The 21932-nt window shown below is 45.5% G+C and overlaps 6 non-coding genes across 6 annotated transcripts; all 6 read left to right on the forward strand.

The window, feature by feature from the left end:
- Nucleotides 1–1024: 1024 nt before the first annotated feature.
- LOC141183727 (U2 spliceosomal RNA) lies at nucleotides 1025–1215 on the forward strand. Its single transcript, XR_012258552.1, has one exon. It is a non-coding gene; the product is annotated as a U2 spliceosomal RNA (small nuclear RNA).
- A 1115-nt stretch (nucleotides 1216–2330) lies between these two features.
- LOC141183728 (U2 spliceosomal RNA) lies at nucleotides 2331–2521 on the forward strand. The gene has a single exon (XR_012258553.1). It is a non-coding gene; the product is annotated as a U2 spliceosomal RNA (small nuclear RNA).
- Nucleotides 2522–3635: 1114 nt separating this feature from the next.
- Nucleotides 3636–3826, forward strand: LOC141183729 (U2 spliceosomal RNA). Its single transcript, XR_012258554.1, has one exon. It is a non-coding gene; the product is annotated as a U2 spliceosomal RNA (small nuclear RNA).
- Nucleotides 3827–4941: 1115 nt separating this feature from the next.
- Nucleotides 4942–5132, forward strand: LOC141183764 (U2 spliceosomal RNA). Its single transcript, XR_012258586.1, has one exon. It is a non-coding gene; the product is annotated as a U2 spliceosomal RNA (small nuclear RNA).
- Nucleotides 5133–6247: 1115 nt separating this feature from the next.
- Nucleotides 6248–6438, forward strand: LOC141183730 (U2 spliceosomal RNA). The gene has a single exon (XR_012258555.1). It is a non-coding gene; the product is annotated as a U2 spliceosomal RNA (small nuclear RNA).
- Nucleotides 6439–17293: 10855 nt separating this feature from the next.
- Nucleotides 17294–17478, forward strand: LOC141183299 (U2 spliceosomal RNA). Its single transcript, XR_012258289.1, has one exon. It is a non-coding gene; the product is annotated as a U2 spliceosomal RNA (small nuclear RNA).
- The last annotated feature ends 4454 nt before the right edge of the window (nucleotides 17479–21932 follow it).

Genomic DNA, 21932 nt, shown 5'->3' on the forward strand with positions numbered 1-21932 from the left:
CTTTGCTTTTCTTCTCCTCATTGGATTTTTCATGTTCAAAGTTGCAGAAGCCAGATTACAAGCTCATTTTGGTTCAACTTCAGCAACTGTGCATTGCATTGCCATGTAATGTGATGCAATGCTATCTTTCTAGCTCTCCCTTTTTACTTCCTTTTGGATAAACAGACATATTAGGCAAGCATTTTGGAGCTTTCACCTAAATAACTACAGGTGGTGAGATAAGCTGCACAATATAATTGACCTTTCAGTATATTGTTGCACACACACCATCTATTTAGCAAATGCCCTTGTTATCAACAGCAGCCTTTTAAACTCACCTGAGCTAACAGGTATGTGCGCTGGTTACTCTGCTGCGCTTAAAATTTCTTTTTTGGTTTGCTACAATGCCTTTTCTGAAACGTTGTCTCCTTCTGCTGGAACACTGACTACTTTCATTTAATGCCTGCAGACTATAAAAGAGAACCCAACCCAAAAAGTTTGGTTGATTAGTCTGTGGCATTCTGTTAAACTGTTGCTTATGGCGGTCTCTGTGAGCTTCTCAGCGACATTCAGCCAGCCAGGTATCCTGCCTGCAGTAGATGGAATGTGGCAATGGAACGCTGGCTGCGCGTGTCATAATAGGCTCTGAGCCTTTATATACCTGTGCACAGCAGCAGCCACCTTCAGTCTGCTGCTGGACAGCCAGCAGCAGCAGCAGCAGGAGAGGTATGTAATCAGGAGCCCTCCTGCTAAGGGTAGACAGCTGCTCGTTCCACCCCACCCCCCGCCTTAATTGGTTCTCCTCCCTTCCAACGGTGTTGAGGCGGGTGGGAACAGCAGGGGGTGAAGGTGCTGTGTTTAAAGAGGTGGAGTTATGCAGATCTAAAACGCGTGGATTGCAGCAGCAGCAAGCCGAAAAGTGCAGGCATGTAAGGGATCTAGAGGTTGACAACATGTCTTCTTAACGGGAGTCCAGGAGCTCATCTCCACAAATGGACTTTTCAGGATCCTTGGGTGGCTCCGTAGTTTGAAACCAATTCTGGTTATCGCTTCTCGGCCTTTTGGCTAAGATCAAGTGTAGTATCTGTTCTTATCAGTTTAATATCTGATACGTCCCCTATCTGGGGACCATATATTAAATGGATTTTTAGAACAGGGAGATGGAAAAAGAGCTTGCTCTGTCCACTCCACGCATTGACCTGGTATTGCAGTATCTCCAGGACCGGTGCACCCCTTCTTTAATGCAGTTTCTAAAATCAGAAAGAATTGAATTCAATGTTTTTTGTTCATTTTGCTTGTTTGTCGGATTTTGGGATGGACTCTTTGGCTTTGCTTTTCTTCTCCTCATTGGATTTTTCATGTTCAAAGTTGCAGAAGCCAGATTACAAGCTCATTTTGGTTCAACTTCAGCAACTGTGCATTGCATTGCCATGTAATGTGATGCAATGCTATCTTTCTAGCTCTCCCTTTTTACTTCCTTTTGGATAAACAGACATATTAGGCAAGCATTTTGGAGCTTTCACCTAAATAACTACAGGTGGTGAGATAAGCTGCACAATATAATTGACCTTTCAGTATATTGTTGCACACACACCATCTATTTAGCAAATGCCCTTGTTATCAACAGCAGCCTTTTAAACTCACCTGAGCTAACAGGTATGTGCGCTGGTTACTCTGCTGCGCTTAAAATTTCTTTTTTGGTTTGCTACAATGCCTTTTCTGAAACGTTGTCTCCTTCTGCTGGAACACTGACTACTTTCATTTAATGCCTGCAGACTATAAAAGAGAACCCAACCCAAAAAGTTTGGTTGATTAGTCTGTGGCATTCTGTTAAACTGTTGCTTATGGCGGTCTCTGTGAGCTTCTCAGCGACATTCAGCCAGCCAGGTATCCTGCCTGCAGTAGATGGAATGTGGCAATGGAACGCTGGCTGCGCGTGTCATAATAGGCTCTGAGCCTTTATATACCTGTGCACAGCAGCAGCCACCTTCAGTCTGCTGCTGGACAGCCAGCAGCAGCAGCAGCAGGAGAGGTATGTAATCAGGAGCCCTCCTGCTAAGGGTAGACAGCTGCTCGTTCCACCCCACCCCCCGCCTTAATTGGTTCTCCTCCCTTCCAACGGTGTTGAGGCGGGTGGGAACAGCAGGGGGTGAAGGTGCTGTGTTTAAAGAGGTGGAGTTATGCAGATCTAAAACGCGCGGATTGCAGCAGCAGCAAGCCGAAAAGTGCAGGCATGTAAGGGATCTAGAGGTTGACAACATGTCTTCTTAACGGGAGTCCAGGAGCTCATCTCCACAAATGGACTTTTCAGGATCCTTGGGTGGCTCCGTAGTTTGAAACCAATTCTGGTTATCGCTTCTCGGCCTTTTGGCTAAGATCAAGTGTAGTATCTGTTCTTATCAGTTTAATATCTGATACGTCCCCTATCTGGGGACCATATATTAAATGGATTTTTAGAACAGGGAGATGGAAAAAGAGCTTGCTCTGTCCACTCCACGCATTGACCTGGTATTGCAGTATCTCCAGGACCGGTGCACCCCTTCTTTAATGCAGTTTCTAAAATCAGAAAGAATTGAATTCAATGTTTTTTGTTCATTTTGCTTGTTTGTCGGATTTTGGGATGGACTCTTTGGCTTTGCTTTTCTTCTCCTCATTGGATTTTTCATGTTCAAAGTTGCAGAAGCCAGATTACAAGCTCATTTTGGTTCAACTTCAGCAACTGTGCATTGCATTGCCATGTAATGTGATGCAATGCTATCTTTCTAGCTCTCCCTTTTTACTTCCTTTTGGATAAACAGACATATTAGGCAAGCATTTTGGAGCTTTCACCTAAATAACTACAGGTGGTGAGATAAGCTGCACAATATAATTGACCTTTCAGTATATTGTTGCACACACAGCATCTATTTAGCAAATGCCCTTGTTATCAACAGCAGCCTTTTAAACTCACCTGAGCTAACAGGTATGTGCGCTGGTTACTCTGCTGCGCTTAAAATTTCTTTTTTGGTTTGCTACAATGCCTTTTCTGAAACGTTGTCTCCTTCTGCTGAAACACTGACTTCTTTCATTTAATGCCTGCAGACTATAAAAGAGAACCCAACCCAAAAAGTTTGGTTGATTAGTCTGTGGCATTCTGTTAAACTGTTGCTTATGGCGGTCTCTGTGAGCTTCTCAGCGACATTCAGCCAGCCAGGTATCCTGCCTGCAGTAGATGGAATGTGGCAATGGAACGCTGGCTGCGCGTGTCATAATAGGCTCTGAGCCTTTATATACCTGTGCACAGCAGCAGCCACCTTCAGTCTGCTGCTGGACAGCCAGCAGCAGCAGCAGCAGGAGAGGTATGTAATCAGGAGCCCTCCTGCTAAGGGTAGACAGCTGCTCGTTCCACCCCACCCCCACCTTAATTGGTTCTCCTCCCTTCCAACGGTGTTGAGGCGGGTGGGAACAGCAGGGGGTGAAGGTGCTGTGTTTAAAGAGGTGGAGTTATGCAGATCTAAAACGCGTGGATTGCAGCAGCAGCAAGCCGAAAAGTGCAGGCATGTAAGGGATCTAGAGGTTGACAACATGTCTTCTTAACGGGAGTCCAGGAGCTCATCTCCACAAATGGACTTTTCAGGATCCTTGGGTGGCTCCGTAGTTTGAAACCAATTCTGGTTATCGCTTCTCGGCCTTTTGGCTAAGATCAAGTGTAGTATCTGTTCTTATCAGTTTAATATCTGATACGTCCCCTATCTGGGGACCATATATTAAATGGATTTTTAGAACAGGGAGATGGAAAAAGAGCTTGCTCTGTCCACTCCACGCATTGACCTGGTATTGCAGTATCTCCAGGACCGGTGCACCCCTTCTTTAATGCAGTTTCTAAAATCAGAAAGAATTGAATTCAATGTTTTTTGTTCATTTTGCTTGTTTGTCGGATTTTGGGATGGACTCTTTGGCTTTGCTTTTCTTCTCCTCATTGGATTTTTCATGTTCAAAGTTGCAGAAGCCAGATTACAAGCTCATTTTGGTTCAACTTCAGCAACTGTGCATTGCATTGCCATGTAATGTGATGCAATGCTATCTTTCTAGCTCTCCCTTTTTACTTCCTTTTGGATAAACAGACATATTAGGCAAGCATTTTGGAGCTTTCACCTAAATAACTACAGGTGGTGAGATAAGCTGCACAATATAATTGACCTTTCAGTATATTGTTGCACACACACCATCTATTTAGCAAATGCCCTTGTTATCAACAGCAGCCTTTTAAACTCACCTGAGCTAACAGGTATGTGCGCTGGTTACTCTGCTGCGCTTAAAATTTCTTTTTTGGTTTGCTACAATGCCTTTTCTGAAACGTTGTCTCCTTCTGCTGGAACACTGACTTCTTTCATTTAATGCCTGCAGACTATAAAAGAGAACCCAACCCAAAAAGTTTGGTTGATTAGTCTGTGGCATTCTGTTAAACTGTTGCTTATGGCGGTCTCTGTGAGCTTCTCAGCGACATTCAGCCAGCCAGGTATCCTGCCTGCAGTAGATGGAATGTGGCAATGGAACGCTGGCTGCGCGTGTCATAATAGGCTCTGAGCCTTTATATACCTGTGCACAGCAGCAGCCACCTTCAGTCTGCTGCTGGACAGCCAGCAGCAGCAGCAGCAGGAGAGGTATGTAATCAGGAGCCCTCCTGCTAAGGGTAGACAGCTGCTCGTTCCACCCCACCCCCCGCCTTAATTGGTTCTCCTCCCTTCCAACGGTGTTGAGGCGGGTGGGAACAGCAGGGGGTGAAGGTGCTGTGTTTAAAGAGGTGGAGTTATGCAGATCTAAAACGCGTGGATTGCAGCAGCAGCAAGCCGAAAAGTGCAGGCATGTAAGGGATCTAGAGGTTGACAACATGTCTTCTTAACGGGAGTCCAGGAGCTCATCTCCACAAATGGACTTTTCAGGATCCTTGGGTGGCTCCGTAGTTTGAAACCAATTCTGGTTATCGCTTCTCGGCCTTTTGGCTAAGATCAAGTGTAGTATCTGTTCTTATCAGTTTAATATCTGATACGTCCCCTATCTGGGGACCATATATTAAATGGATTTTTAGAACAGGGAGATGGAAAAAGAGCTTGCTCTGTCAACTCCACGCATTGACCTGGTATTGCAGTATCTCCAGGACCGGTGCACCCCTTCTTTAATGCAGTTTCTAAAATCAGAAAGAATTGAATTCAATGTTTTTTGTTCATTTTGCTTGTTTGTGGGATTTTGGGATGGACTCTTTGGCTTTGCTTTTCTTCTCCTCATTGGATTTTTCATGTTCAAAGTTGCAGAAGCCAGATTACAAGCTCATTTTTGTTCAACTTCAGCAACTGTGCATTGCATTGCCATGTAATGTGATGCAATGCCATCTTTCTAGCTCTCCCTTTTTACTTCCTTTTGGATAAACAGACATATTAGGCAAGCATTTTGGAGCTTTCACCTAAATAACTACAGGTGGTGAGATAAGCTGCACAATATAATTGACCTTTCAGTATATTGTTGCACACACACCATCTATTTAGCAAATGCCCTTGTTATCAACAGCAGCCTTTTAAACTCACCTGAGCTAACAGGTATGTGCGCTGGTTACTCTGCTGCGCTTAAAATTTCTTTTTTGGTTTGCTACAATGCCTTTTCTGAAACGTTGTCTCCTTCTGCTGGAACACTGACTTCTTTCATTTAATGCCTGCAGACTATAAAAGAGAACCCAACCCAAAAAGTTTGGTTGATTAGTCTGTGGCATTCTGTTAAACTGTTGCTTATGGCGGTCTCTGTGAGCTTCTCAGCGACATTCAGCCAGCCAGGTATCCTGCCTGCAGTAGATGGAATGTGGCAATGGAACGCTGGCTGCGCGTGTCATAATAGGCTCTGAGCCTTTATATACCTGTGCACAGCAGCAGCCACCTTCAGTCTGCTGCTGGACAGCCAGCAGCAGCAGCAGCAGGAGAGGTATGTAATCAGGAGCCCTCCTGCTAAGGGTAGACAGCTGCTCGTTCCACCCCACCCCCCGCCTTAATTGGTTCTCCTCCCTTCCAACGGTGTTGAGGCGGGTGGGAACAGCAGGGGGTGAAGGTGCTGTGTTTAAAGAGGTGGAGTTATGCAGATCTAAAACGCGTGGATTGCAGCAGCAGCAAGCCGAAAAGTGCAGGCATGTAAGGGATCTAGAGGTTGACAACATGTCTTCTTAACGGGAGTCCAGGAGCTCATCTCCACAAATGGACTTTTCAGGATCCTTGGGTGGCTCCGTAGTTTGAAACCAATTCTGGTTATCGCTTCTCGGCCTTTTGGCTAAGATCAAGTGTAGTATCTGTTCTTATCAGTTTAATATCTGATACGTCCCCTATCTGGGGACCATATATTAAATGGATTTTTAGAACAGGGAGATGGAAAAAGAGCTTGCTCTGTCCACTCCACGCATTGACCTGGTATTGCAGTATCTCCAGGACCGGTGCACCCCTTCTTTAATGCAGTTTCTAAAATCAGAAAGAATTGAATTCAATGTTTTTTGTTCATTTTGCTTGTTTGTCGGATTTTGGGATGGACTCTTTGGCTTTGCTTTTCTTCTCCTCATTGGATTTTTCATGTTCAAAGTTGCAGAAGCCAGATTACAAGCTCATTTTGGTTCAACTTCAGCAACTGTGCATTGCATTGCCATGTAATGTGATGCAATGCTATCTTTCTAGCTCTCCCTTTTTACTTCCTTTTGGATAAACAGACATATTAGGCAAGCATTTTGGAGCTTTCACCTAAATAACTACAGGTGGTGAGATAAGCTGCACAATATAATTGACCTTTCAGTATATTGTTGCACACACACCATCTATTTAGCAAATGCCCTTGTTATCAACAGCAGCCTTTTAAACTCACCTGAGCTAACAGGTATGTGCGCTGGTTACTCTGCTGCGCTTAAAATTTCTTTTTTGGTTTGCTACAATGCCTTTTCTGAAACGTTGTCTCCTTCTGCTGGAACACTGACTTCTTTCATTTAATGCCTGCAGACTATAAAAGAGAACCCAACCCAAAAAGTTTGGTTGATTAGTCTGTGGCATTCTGTTAAACTGTTGCTTATGGCGGTCTCTGTGAGCTTCTCAGCGACATTCAGCCAGCCAGGTATCCTGCCTGCAGTAGATGGAATGTGGCAATGGAACGCTGGCTGCGCGTGTCATAATAGGCTCTGAGCCTTTATATACCTGTGCACAGCAGCAGCCACCTTCAGTCTGCTGCTGGACAGCCAGCAGCAGCAGCAGCAGGAGAGGTATGTAATCAGGAGCCCTCCTGCTAAGGGTAGACAGCTGCTCGTTCCACCCCACCCCCCGCCTTAATTGGTTCTCCTCCCTTCCAACGGTGTTGAGGCGGGTGGGAACAGCAGGGGGTGAAGGTGCTGTGTTTAAAGAGGTGGAGTTATGCAGATCTAAAACGCGTGGATTGCAGCAGCAGCAAGCCGAAAAGTGCAGGCATGTAAGGTGACGCGCCCCCTGGGACATATTCCTTTTTGAGGGGAATACCCGACACCGGATCAGATAGGGGGTTGTAGTCTCCGAGCGGCTGTGACCCGGTCCCGTGCCCAGGGCATCAAGCTCAGTGTTATGTGGCAGCTTTACAGATGTTACTAAAGTTCTTTTGTGTCGACTACGCCACCCGTTGTGATGCGGTTACTGTGGCCGCCGCTGCAGCAGGGTCCGCTGAGGCTGATGGTGGATGCGCAGCTTGGTGGGATAACCCCCAACGGGAGGGGTATAGCCTCAGAGGGGACAGGCGCAGAGGATGGGGGTTGTGGTGGTGCGGTGCAGCCGGCAATGAAGACAGACTCGGGTTGTGCAGTTAAGGGTGTTTACTTACTGCTGATGTTCCGGTCACTCCAGCTGCTAGTGACCACCCGAGCCGTGCTGCGTCCACCAGGTCCTGGATCCAGCCAACCCCCAAACAAGTCCGGAGCGTGGCCCTGAGCTCTCCCTCTGTCCTTTCTTCAGCCGTCCCCACCAGGGATTCACCTAGGTCCAGCTCCCTCGGGCCTTCTTTTGGGACACCCTTGGCCCTGGGTTCCCTGACCCTGCATGTGGTGTGCCTTCGGGGTGAATGTGGTGGGTGACCGTGACAGACACTGCCCACGGTCTCCGGTCTCTGGCTGGGGATTGTTTTTGCCCCCACCAGCTTGGGTTCCGGTACCCTGATGCTGACTCCTCACCCGGTGCTCTAATTTGGGTTCTTGGGTCCCTTCAGTCTTCCCCCTCTGGGTCTTTCTCTGCTCCACTCTCTCTCTCTCCAGGGCTGCTGTTTCCTGCTCTCTGCATCAGACTTGTCCTCTGCAGCTGACTGACTCTCTGTGTCTGACAGGCTCCTCTGCGTCTGACAGGCTCCTCTGCGTCTGACCCTGATTCTAAGTTGGTGCCCTCCTTATATATCCCTCTATGTGTGAGCTCAGGTGACCAGCACCCAATGAGCTCCTATCACTACCCAGACTGCTCCCCCTATCTGCCCCTACACTACATGGGATGTACCACCCCCCTCCCACTCCAGCCAGGAACAGGCTCGGTTGTACCTGCACATTTCTAAGTGGGAGTACCGTCGGCCTGCTCCTCTGGAATGGGATGTATGTAGTGCATGCAGTCTATCTGAGCTCAGTTCCACACTCCATCCTTACCCGGGAGTGGAATATCACACCTCTGGGTTGAGGTGCAATACCCCTGTAGCAGCCGAATCCTCAGGGTGCTACATTCCCCCCTGGTAAATCACAGCACGTCCTCGGGCTGTAAAGACAAAAACACCAAAAACATACAAAATTTTCATATAAACATATAAAACATATAAAACATTATATATATAACATATCTTATCAGATAAAACTTTCTCGTAGACTTCTCTTGTCTCTGGTTCCTCCTCCGGACACTGTGCAACGTGTGTCCGGGAAACGTGCGACAGTCTCTTAGAAAAAACTGGTTTTCCTATAAAACCGGTAGGGGGCGCTTTAGGACGCGCAACTATATACAGGGAAGTTGGAAGTTGGCCGCTCTCAGTCCTCGGCCAGTTAGAGGAAAGGGAATGGCTGCTCACAGTCCTCAGCCTGTAGGATGAAGGGGTTAACGGGTAAAACAGTTCACTCAGCTGGTCCCAACGGGGACTATATATAAGTATCAACAGTTTCAGTTTCTTTATACCCCGATTGGGTAACTATTTACATCACTTCTCGGCCGCACTCAACGGCGTCTTCCTCCTGCTCTTTCTTTATTGTTACCTTTAACTCTAGTATGCTGGGCGTACAGGTCCTCTCCCAGATGCGGCACTCTTGGTCTTATGGGCGCGGTGGTGGTGGCGCCCGGGTTGCCCAGGCCTTGCGGCCAGGCCTGGGGCACCTGGAAGGTGAAGGGCACCGTTAATACGGCGGCGCCCTGGGCTACCTGGCCTTGCGACCAGGCCGGAGGCTCCGCGGAGGTAGGGGGCGCTGTTGGTGTTGCGGCGCCCGGGAATTCTAGGCCCTGCGACCAGGCTGGTGGTACTTCCTGCTTGGTCACGCTCGGGGTCGAGGCGTGTGACGTCACAGGGGTCGCGGCGGTGGCTTCCGGTTGGGGCCTAGTCTGCGTCGGTGACATGGCGTTTTCGGGCACAGCAGGGGGACTTTCGGGCTCTGCGACGGGGAGCTGGGGCAGGTAAGCGGTGTCACAGCTTGGGGTATAGGCGTCCCCTTTACCTGCCTCCATGCGTTCGGCTCCCTCCTCGGCGCCGTCTCCGGCCTTGGGTCCTCCCGCGCCATCCTCAGAGGCGGTCTCCTTCCTCATCTCGGCTGGCGTGCTCCGGGTCTTGGTTTCAGCTTGCGTCTTGGTTTCAGCTTGCTGGGCCATCTCCCGGCTCCATTCCGCCAATATCTCGCGCTGTACCCGGGCCATCCTCCGTGCGAGGCCCTCCAAGGCAGTTTGTGCACACTCCCGGTCTCGGGGGAGCTGCGCTAAGATCTCCGCTAGACCTAGCGGGGTTGTGGACTCTAGCAGGCTCCTGACCATCGGGTCGGTGCTGCTCTGCTCTGCTTCCGGCAGGCTCCTGGCCAACGGGCCGGTGCTGCTCTGCCCTCCTTCCTCGGTCTCTAGCAGACTCCTGGCCAGCGGGCCGGTGCTGTTCTGCTTTCTCTCCATCTCCGGGTAAGCTCCTCCGCTACTCCTTGTTAGACCTCTTGCCTCCGGGTGCGCTCGCTCCAGACTGCTCCAAGCGACACCCATCTTTTCTCTTCTCTTTCGTCTCCTCCCACTTCGAGGGCGGTCCCGGGGCAACTCGGTGACTGTCAGCTCCAGGGGTAGTTCTTTCACGCTGACAGACACCTCCAGCATCACAGTCTCTGTTGGTGGGGGCGGTTTCCACTTTTGGCGCCATTTTCTGTCCTGGCCCACGATGGGAGGTGGCCTCTTGCCCTCCTTTGGCACGCCCATAATGGCGTCCGCTGCTCTTCCAAGGCGGGAAATCTGCGGTTTTGGCGGGAAGCGTCGCCCAGTGGCGGGAAACTCTGCAGATGGCGGGAACAAGCTGGAAATGGCGGACAATCGGCGGGAAACGACTGGTGATGGAGTCCGATGGCATGGACCCTCCGGAACCGGCGGGAGACTTCTTTCTGAGGTAAACTTGCACTTTTCTTCAGGCACGCAGTACCCGGGTGTTGCGGGCACGTAATCCTGCCGACTACGCCAAAGTTGACGCGCCCCCTGGGACATATTCCTTTTTGAGGGGAATACCCGACACCGGATCAGATAGGGGGTTGTAGTCTCCGAGCGGCTGTGACCCGGTCCCGTGCCCAGGGCGTCAAGCTCAGTGTTATGTGGCAGCTTTACAGATGTTACTAAAGTTCTTTTGTGTCGACTACGCCACCCGTTGTGATGCGGTTACTGTGGCCGCCGCTGCAGCAGGGTCCGCTGAGGCTGATGGTGGATGCGCAGCTTGGTGGGATAACCCCCAACGGGAGGGGTATAGCCTCAGAGGGGACAGGCGCAGAGGATGGGGGTTGTGGTGGTGCGGTGCAGCCGGCAATGAAGACAGACTCGGGTTGTGCAGTTAAGGGTGTTTACTTACTGCTGATGTTCCGGTCACTCCAGCTGCTAGTGACCACCCGAGCCGTGCTGCGTCCACCAGGTCCTGGATCCAGCCAACCCCCAAACAAGTCCGGAGCGTGGCCCTGAGCTCTCCCTCTGTCCTTTCTTCAGCCGTCCCCACCAGGGATTCACCTAGGTCCAGCTCCCTCGGGCCTTCTTTTGGGACACCCTTGGCCCTGGGTTCCCTGACCCTGCATGTGGTGTGCCTTCGGGGTGAATGTGGTGGGTGACCGTGACAGACACTGCCCACGGTCTCCGGTCTCTGGCTGGGGATTGTTTTTGCCCCCACCAGCTTGGGTTCCGGTACCCTGATGCTGACTCCTCACCCGGTGCTCTAATTTGGGTTCTTGGGTCCCTTCAGTCTTCCCCCTCTGGGTCTTTCTCTGCTCCACTCTCTCTCTCTCCAGGGCTGCTGTTTCCTGCTCTCTGCATCAGACTTGTCCTCTGCAGCTGACTGACTCTCTGTGTCTGACAGGCTCCTCTGCGTCTGACAGGCTCCTCTGCGTCTGACCCTGATTCTAAGTTGGTGCCCTCCTTATATATCCCTCTATGTGTGAGCTCAGGTGACCAGCACCCAATGAGCTCCTATCACTACCCAGACTGCTCCCCCTATCTGCCCCTACACTACATGGGATGTACCACCCCCCTCCCACTTCAGCCAGGAACAGGCTCGGTTGTACCTGCACATTTCTAAGTGGGAGTACCGTCGGCCTGCTCCTCTGGAATGGGATGTATGTAGTGCATGCAGTCTATCTGAGCTCAGTTCCACACTCCATCCTTACCCGGGAGTGGAATATCACACCTCTGGGTTGAGGTGCAATACCCCTGTAGCAGCCGAATCCTCAGGGTGCTACATAAGGGATCTAGAGGTTGACAACATGTCTTCTTAACGGGAGTCCAGGAGCTCATCTCCACAAATGGACTTTTCAGGATCCTTGGGTGGCTCCGTAGTTTGAAACCAATTCTGGTTATCGCTTTTCGGCCTTTTGGCTAAGATCAAGTGCTTTATTGCAGGAGATTGTGGTTGAAGGGCACTCGGGTACCCCTCTCCTTGGCCTGGCAGGATCGTCCACTTTGGTGGACTTAACCTGCTTGCTGCTATTAGGGAGAGGGCTTAGTCCCAGGGTAACGAGTTGCGATCCCCCAGCTTCCAGGTGTTTTTCGCTGCAAAAACACTGGGAGCGCAGATTGCAAGCGGCTGCAATTTGCAACCTTGTTGCGTTTTTCCATGGAGGTTGACCCTAACCTCGTGCCTCTTTATGCAAGGCTAAAAAACTCTATCCGAGTTCACTTCACGGCGGGTGGCTCGGATATGAGGAAATTAGGGTATGTAGTCCAGGACGTGCTCAGGAACCTTCTTGGCGTACAAAGGAATGAAATTCTCTCCATCCAGGATTATCCCAGAAGAGGTGACTATGACATCACATTCACCGGAGAAGGTATTTTTAGAGATGTACTAGAAAAGTTAAAAAAAGTTGAAAATAGTCCTGTTTTGAAAGGGATACAAATTGTTGAGCACGTCCTGGATGAGGTAAGACTGGTTATTGTAAAAATATTTTCGCCCTTTGTTTCTGCTCCAGAAGTAATGTCATTTCTAGCAATTTATTTTAAAAGTGTTAAATGTATTGGGAAGATATTAAACGAATATAACATATGGACATCTAAGTGGAAATTCCTTGTGAAGTGTACAAGAGATCCAAATACACCAGGTGGTATACGGCTCCCCCCTGCCCGTTTCAAAATTGGGCAAACAAATGGGGATTTCTTCTTTTCTGGGATGCCAGTATATTGCAGAAATTGTGGGCGCTATGGTCATTCAAAAGAAAACTGTCATGTATCATGTAGAAATTGTGCTAGTGAAGAACATGAGACAAAAGAATGCCCTAAGGAAAAGAAATGCAGTTTTTGCCAGACTCCAGGTCACTTTTATTTTTCTTGCCCTCACAGATTTCGGGAAGATGAGCAAAAGGGGAAGTCCAAGACGTCCGACCAAGGACCAAAAGATCAGACCACCCCTCAGGAGGAGGAACAACAACCTGGAGCCTCTGGAGACAATAAGGGCGTACCAAATAGTGAAGTGTCTCCAGAGTCTATGACAGGTAAAATACCAAATCCCAAAACCTGGCTGCAGGACCTGCGGGAGTCCAAAAGGAGGGCTGAGAAGGAGCAGAAGGGCACTACTGGTAAGGTCAAAAGGGACCGGCAAAAGGCCGACACAGAAGCCCATGCCCAGTCTGGGTCTCCTAGTGCTGAGGGCGCTGAGTGGATAAAGGTGGGTCCTAAGAAAAAGAAAAAGGGTGGTTCGGAGGAGGCAGCAGGAGGTGAACAGATGGACACTTCTCCAGAAGGGGACGTGGACGCTGGACCCTCAGGGGTTTCGGTCTCCGCTGCTACAGGTGGGGACCGGGATCTTGCTGCCTCTGAAGAGTCAGAGGCTCTGCCTTGTGCGCAACCTCCTCCTATAGGACGACCTTCTACAGGTCAAACAGGGGCGGCGGAACCCCTCGGGGACCCACCTGATGAGGAACTGCATGGCCAGCCAATGGAGACCCAGCGGGTTCTGCCAGCCAGCCCTCCGAGCTATGCCAGTGTAGCGTCGGGTTTATATAAATGTGGTAATCTTTCCTCCTCCACGGAGACTCTCGTGACGATACTATCAGATGAGGAGGGAGGCGCAAGCCCAGTGGTCTGATCAGGTTCATCGGACAGGTAAATCCGTTGCTCTTAGTTACCTAAGTAAAATTTCTACATTTTCTAATGATGGCTGAACTCAAAGGTATTTCCCTCAACGTGAGAGGCATAAAATCTAACACGAGAAGATCTGCTCTTTTTAATTTTTTTACGTGTTTTACTGCATCTGTATTTTTTCTGCAAGAATGTAATATCCCACATGAAATGTCATATCAAAAATATAAAGATGAGTGGAAGTGTGGGCCATCTGTCTGGTCCGGATCGAATGCTGCAGGATCAGCGGGTGTAGCCATACTTTTTAAAGGGAACGTTTTAATTGATTTTATTCAGGAAATTTTACCAGGTCGTATTTTATTAGTGAAAGCTTTTATTGATGGTATTAGATGGCAGTTTTTAAATTTTTATGGATCCCCAGAGAAAAATGAAAGAGCCGAAATGCTTGATCTTTTACCATTATTTATTAATAACTCTGAACCTTTTATCTTAGCAGGGGATTTTAATTGTGTTTTAAAAGGTGAAAACCGGCGCTCCAGCTCTGTAAGCAGGAACTACGATAAAACCTCAGGTATGCTACATGATATAGTCAAAGATGCTAAATTGATAGACATATATAAAGAGTGTCATAGTGACAGCCCAGAGGACGCCGGTTTCACTTGGAGCAATGCTAATTGTAGCTCTAGGATTGATTTTATTTTTGGTTCAGATAAAACAATACCTGCCAAATGTGAAGTTTTAACTAATATATTTTCAGACCATAAACTTTTATCCTTTACCATAAAAGTAAATGACAACAAAAAATGTGGTAAGAAAAGCTGGAAAATGAACGTATCCCTTTTAACCGACCCGCAGATTTTATCAGATTTTATTGAGTTTTATAGGAAATGTAGAAAAGGGAAAAAAACAAATGAGACTATGAGTGTATGGTGGGATAGAATGAAAGTAAAAATAAAAGACTTTTTTATTAAAAAGAGTATATGTAGAGCCAAAGAAAAATATGAAGAATATAGAATTTTAAATACCCGCCTACAAACATTATTTAAGCTCAGAGACAATGGGATAGATGTACAAGTTGATATTTCAAACTTAAAAGAAGAGATTTCAAAATGGCTAGAACAAAAAGGAAAAGAGATCATTTTTCGTTCTAGAGTACAACATATAGAAGAAAATGAAAAGTGTTCCAGATATTTTTTTAGGAAAAATAAAAAAGAAAAAGTGATAATTGACCATATAGATGGTGAGAATAATATAAAAAATATGCTGGGTAAAGTTGAGGTTTTTTTTTCTAATCTTTTTAATGGAAAAAATATAGATAATAAATTAATGGATGATTCGCTGCAAGGACTAACAGCTGTTTTAGATCCCGCATCCCAAGAGTTTTTATCCCAAGTTTTAACGGAACAAGAAGTGTTAAAAACTATTAAAAGTTTTAAAACTGGAAAGGTCCCTGGTCCTGATGGCATCCCAATAGAATTTTATGTATGTTTTTATGATATTTTAAAAGATGATTTGTTTTATTTGTTTACTGAGGTTTTTAATAATAAGGTTTTATTAAATTCCTGGAAGAAAGGTGAAGTCTCCCTCCTATACAAAAAAGGCGATAAATCAAAATTAGAAAACTGGAGACCAATAACACTTTTAAATTGTGACTATAAAATAATGGCTAAAATTTGTGCAAATCGTCTAAAAGAAGTCATCAGCAAAGTTATTCATTCTAATCAAGTGTGTGGGGTGCCGGGGCGCAGTATATGGGACAATCTGAATTTAGTGAAAGACTGTATTGAGGATGTGAAAGACAGAAAGGGGAAAATGGCGATTTTATCTATTGATTTTGAAAAAGCATTTGACCGTGTCTCACACTTTTATCTTTTTAAAGTTTTAGAGAAAATGGGCATACCAGAAGGGTTTTTACTATCGCTTAAAGCATTTTACAAGGATTGTACAAGTAAGATTTTAGTGAATGGTTTTAAGACACAAGAGGTATTTTTACGGTCAGGGGTGAAACAGGGATGCCCTCTGTCCCCCCTACTGTTTATCTGTGCACTGGAACCAATGTTATGTGCAATACGCCAAAATAAACAGATATGCGGTGTCCCTCTGCCTGGAAGCGGTGGTTTGGAGGCCAAGGTTGTAGGCTACATGGATGACGTGGCGGTCTTGTGTACAGATGCACCATCACTTACGGCCACTCTCCATCAAGTGCAATCCTTTTGCCTAGCTTCTGGTTTTAAAATCAATTTTAATAAGTGTAACATTTTAAGTGTTGGGGGGATGATTTTACGTGATGTACCAATTAATGTCTCCGAATCCATTTCCATTTTAGGTATATCATTCACTGAAAATAATGATGGTTATAATAGTTGGGAAACAGTTATACAGAAAGTAAATACGAAAATATGTATGTGGAACATGAGGAGACTTACAATGGAGGGTAAAGTATTGGTTTTAAAGATGGTGATTTTACCTCTTTTATTGTATCTTAGCATGGTTTTCCCCCCGCCTGTTAATGCTTTAAAAAAGATAACCAAAACCTGTTTTACCTTCTTTTGGAACTCAAAAATGGAAAAGCTGAAAAGAGAAATCGTGATGAAATCAAAAGTAAAAGGTGGTAAAGATTTTCCAGATTTTAATAGGTTTCTTTTAATCCATCTGTTCGTTTACTGTTTTAATGCCCTTTTTAAGAATCACTATTGGTCCTTTTTTATGCGTTTTAATACAGGATTTTTTATGAGAAAGTTTGGATGGTATGAAGTTAATATATCTGTGCCCCATGCTTTTAATTTGTCGACGCATTATGAGATTTTAAGGAAAATAGTGTCCGATTTTAATTTAGGGACTAAGAAAATAGAGGAATTAAGAAATAGTAAGAAACTAAATAAAGAAATACGTAAAAGTGAGGAAATATGTATTGTTGACAGATATGATGATGACAAATCTATGTCTATCTGGAAAATGATTAACGTTTTTTATCTTTTTAATGAACAGAGAGATCTGGCTTGGAGTTGCATGCACCGCTGTCTTCCTTGCCGGGCATTCCAATACAGAAGAGGATTTGTGAGGTCTGCCATCTGCCCAAGAACCGGATGCCAAGACGAAGAAACGGTGGAACATCTATTATGGACATGTAATTTTGCAAAGGATTTCTGGAGAAGACTGCTCCCCCTACTGGAAAGGGTGGCAGACCTCAAGGACTTTACATATAAAACTGTGCTATACGGACTTATGGAATGCCCCACAATGGACCAGTACACAATGGCTTGGAAGACAGTGAACTGCGCCAAGTCATCTCTCTGGAAAGCGCGCAACATTGCTATTTTTAAACAAGATGTTTTATCAGTGAATGATGTTTTAAGTTTATGTTTATGTGAAATGTATACTTATTATTTAATTGACAAAAAGAAGAATGTACATATTTCCAAAAAATGGCTTGTTGACCAATGGAACCTAATTATTTAAAATCTTTGTATTTTTTTGTTTTGTAAATTTCATTTGTCTTTTAACGTTTGGTATTTGTGTAATTATGCTTGTAATTTGTTAAAGTTTTAATAAACGGTTTTATCCCTCTGCAGGGGATAGCCAAATTAAAAAATCTGTTCTTATCAGTTTAACATCTGATACGTCCCCTATCTGGGGACCATATATTAAATGGATTTTTAGAACAGGGAGATGGAAAAAGAGCTTGCTCTGTCCACTCCACGCATTGACCTGGTATTGCAGTATCTCCAGGACCGGTGCACCCCTTCTTTAATGCAGTTTCTAAAATCAGAAAGAATTGAATTCAATGTTTTTTGTTCATTTTGCTTGTTTGTCGGATTTTGGGATGGACTCTTTGGCTTTGCTTTTCTTCTCCTCATTGGATTTTTCATGTTCAAAGTTGCAGAAGCCAGATTACAAGCTCATTTTGGTTCAACTTCAGCAACTGTGCATTGCATTGCCATGTAATGTGATGCAATGCTATCTTTCTAGCTCTCCCTTTTTACTTCCTTTTGGATAAACAGACATATTAGGCAAGCATTTTGGAGCTTTCACCTAAATAACTACAGGTGGTGAGATAAGCTGCACAATATAATTGACCTTTCAGTATATTGTTGCACACACACCATCTATTTAGCAAATGCCCTTGTTATCAACAGCAGCCTTTTAAACTCACCTGAGCTAACAGGTATGTGCGCTGGTTACTCTGCTGCGCTTAAAATTTCTTTTTTGGTTTGCTACAATGCCTTTTCTGAAACGTTGTCTCCTTCTGCTGGAACACTGACTTCTTTCATTTAATGCCTGCAGACTATAAAAGAGAACCCAACCCAAAAAGTTTGGTTGATTAGTCTGTGGCATTCTGTTAAACTGTTGCTTATGGCGGTCTCTGTGAGCTTCTCAGCGACATTCAGCCAGCCAGGTATCCTGCCTGCAGTAGATGGAATGTGGCAATGGAACGCTGGCTGCGCGTGTCATAATAGGCTCTGAGCCTTTATATACCTGTGCACAGCAGCAGCCACCTTCAGTCTGCTGCTGGACAGCCAGCAGCAGCAGCAGCAGGAGAGGTATGTAATCAGGAGCCCTCCTGCTAAGGGTAGACAGCTGCTCGTTCCACCCCACCCCCCGCCTTAATTGGTTCTCCTCCCTTCCAACGGTGTTGAGGCGGGTGGGAACAGCAGGGGGTGAAGGTGCTGTGTTTAAAGAGGTGGAGTTATGCAGATCTAAAACGCGTGGATTGCAGCAGCAGCAAGCCGAAAAGTGCAGGCATGTAAGGGATCTAGAGGTTGACAACATGTCTTCTTAACGGGAGTCCAGGAGCTCATCTCCACAAATGGACTTTTCAGGATCCTTGGGTGGCTCCGTAGTTTGAAACCAATTCTGGTTATCGCTTCTCGGCCTTTTGGCTAAGATCAAGTGCTTTATTGCAGGAGATTGTGGTTGAAGGGCACTCGGGTACCCCTCTCCTTGGCCTGGCAGGATCGTCCACTTTGGTGGACTTAACCTGCTTGCTGCTATTAGGGAGAGGGCTTAGTCCCAGGGTAACGAGTTGCGATCCCCCAGCTTCCAGGTGTTTTTTGCTGCAAGAACACTGGGAGCGCAGATTGCAAGCGGCTGCAACTTGCAACCTTGTTGCGTTTTTCCATGGAGGTTGACCCTAACCTCGTGCCTCTTTATGCGAGGCTAAAAAACTCTATCCGAGTTCACTTCACGGCGGGTGGCTCGGATATGAGGAAATTAGGGTATGTAGTCCAGGACGTGCTCAGGAACCTTCTTGGCGTACAAAGGAATGAAATTCTCTCCATCCAGGATTATCCCAGAAGAGGTGACTATGACATCACATTCACCGGAGACGGTATTTTTAGAGATGTACTAGAAAAGTTAAAAAAAGTTGAAAATAGTCCTGTTTTGAAAGGGATACAAATTGTTGAGCACGTCCTGGATGAGGTAAGACTGGTTATTGTAAAAATATTTTCGCCCTTTGTTTCTGCTCCAGAAGTAATGTCATTTCTAGCAATTTATTTTAAAAGTGTTAAATGTATTGGGAAGATATTAAACGAATATAACATATGGACATCTAAGTGGAAATTCCTTGTGAAGTGTACAAGAGATCCAAATACACCAGGTGGTATACGGCTCCCCCCTGCCCGTTTCAAAATTGGGCAAACAAATGGGGATTTCTTCTTTTCTGGGATGCCAGTATATTGCAGAAATTGTGGGCGCTATGGTCATTCAAAAGAAAACTGTCATGTATCATGTAGAAATTGTGCTAGTGAAGAACATGAGACAAAAGAATGCCCTAAGGAAAAGAAATGCAGTTTTTGCCAGACTCCAGGTCACTTTTATTTTTCTTGCCCTCACAGATTTCGGGAAGATGAGCAAAAGGGGAAGTCCAAGACGTCCGATCAAGGACCAAAAGATCAGACCACCCCTCAGGAGGAGGAACAACAACCTGGAGCCTCTGGAGACAATAAGGGCGTACCAAATAGTGAAGTGTCTCCAGAGTCTATGACAGGTAAAATACCAAATCCCAAAACCTGGCTGCAGGACCTGCGGGAGTCCAAAAGGAGGGCTGAGAAGGAGCAGAAGGGCACTACTGGTAAGGTCAAAAGGGACCGGCAAAAGGCCGACACAGAAGCCCATGCCCAGTCTGGGTCTCCTAGTGCTGAGGGCGCTGAGTGGATAAAGGTGGGTCCTAAGAAAAAGAAAAAGGGTGGTTCGGAGGAGGCAGCAGGAGGTGAACAGATGGACACTTCTCCAGAAGGGGACGTGGACGCTGGACCCTCAGGGGTTTCGGTCTCCGCTGCTACAGGTGGGGACCGGGATCTTGCTGCCTCTGAAGAGTCAGAGGCTCTGCCTTGTGCGCAACCTCCTCCTATAGGACGACCTTCTACAGGTCAAACAGGGGCGGCGGAACCCCTCGGGGACCCACCTGATGAGGAACTGCATGGCCAGCCAATGGAGACCCAGCGGGTTCTGCCAGCCAGCCCTCCGAGCTATGCCAGTGTAGCGTCGGGTTTATATAAATGTGGTAATCTTTCCTCCTCCACGGAGACTCTCGTGACGATACTATCAGATGAGGAGGGAGGCGTAAGCCCAGTGGTCTGATCAGGTTCATCGGACAGGTAAATCCGTTGCTCTTAGTTACCTAAGTAAAATTTCTACATTTTCTAATGATGGCTGAACTGAAAGGTATTTCCCTCAACGTGAGAGGCATAAAATCTAACACGAGAAGAACTGCTCTTTTTAATTTTTTTACGTGTTTTACTGCATCTGTATTTTTTCTGCAAGAATGTAATATCCCACATGAAATGTCATATCAAAAATATAAAGATGAGTGGAAGTGTGGGCCATCTGTCTGGTCCGGATCGAATGCTGCAGGATCAGCGGGTGTAGCCATACTTTTTAAAGGGAACGTTTTAATTGATTTTATTCAGGAAATTTTACCAGGTCGTATTTTATTAGTGAAAGCTTTTATTGATGGTATTAGATGGCAGTTTTTAAATTTTTATGGATCCCCAGAGAAAAATGAAAGAGCCGAAATGCTTGATCTTTTACCATTATTTATTAATAACTCTGAACCTTTTATCTTAGCAGGGGATTTTAATTGTGTTTTTAAAGGTGAAAACCGGCGCTCCAGCTCTGTAAGCAGGAACTACGATAAAACCTCAGGTATGCTACATGATATAGTCAAAGATGCTAAATTGATAGACATATATAAAGAGTGTCATAGTGACAGCACAGAGGACGCCGGTTTCACTTGGAGCAATGCTAATTGTAGCTCTAGGATTGATTTTATTTTTGGTTCAGATAAAACAATACCTGCCAAATGTGAAGTTTTAACTAATATATTTTCAGACCATAAACTTTTATCCTTTACCATAAAAGTAAATGACAACAAAAAATGTGGTAAGAAAAGCTGGAAAATGAATGTATCCCTTTTAACCGACCCGCAGATTTTATCAGATTTTATTGAGTTTTATAGGAAATGTAGAAAAGGGAAAAAAACAAATGAGACTATGAGTGTATGGTGGGATAGAATGAAAGTAAAAATAAAAGACTTTTTTATTAAAAAGAGTATATGTAGAGCCAAAGAAAAATATGAAGAATATAGAATTTTAAATACCCGCCTACAAACATTATTTAAGCTCAGAGACAATGGGATAGATGTACAACTTGATATTTCAAACTTAAAAGAAGAGATTTCAAAATGGCTAGAACAAAAAGGAAAAGAGATCATTTTTCGTTCTAGAGTACAACATATAGAAGAAAATGAAAAGTGTTCCAGATATTTTTTTAGGAAAAATAAAAAAGAAAAAGTGATAATTGACCATATAGATGGTGAGAATAATATAAAAAATATGCTGGGTAAAGTTTAGGTTTTTTTTTCTAATCTATTTAATGGAAAAAATATAGATAATAAATTAATGGATGATTCACTGCAAGGACTAACAGCTGTTTTAGATCCCGCATCCCAAGAGTTTTTATCCCAAGTTTTAACGGAACAAGAAGTGTTAAAAACTATTAAAAGTTTTAAAACTGGAAAGGTCCCTGGTCCTGATGGCATCCCAATAGAATTTTATGTATGTTTTTATGATATTTTAAAAGATGATTTGTTTTATTTGTTTACTGAGGTTTTTAATAATAAGGTTTTATTAAATTCCTGGAAGAAAGGTGAAGTCTCCCTCCTATACAAAAAAGGCGATAAATCAAAATTAGAAAACT

The sequence above is a fragment of the Phyllobates terribilis genome, unplaced genomic scaffold, assembly GCF_046119375.1.
Source record: "Phyllobates terribilis strain yellow unplaced genomic scaffold, ASM4611937v1 Scaffold_38__1_contigs__length_12584779, whole genome shotgun sequence".
Lineage (NCBI taxonomy): Eukaryota > Metazoa > Chordata > Amphibia > Anura > Dendrobatidae > Phyllobates > Phyllobates terribilis.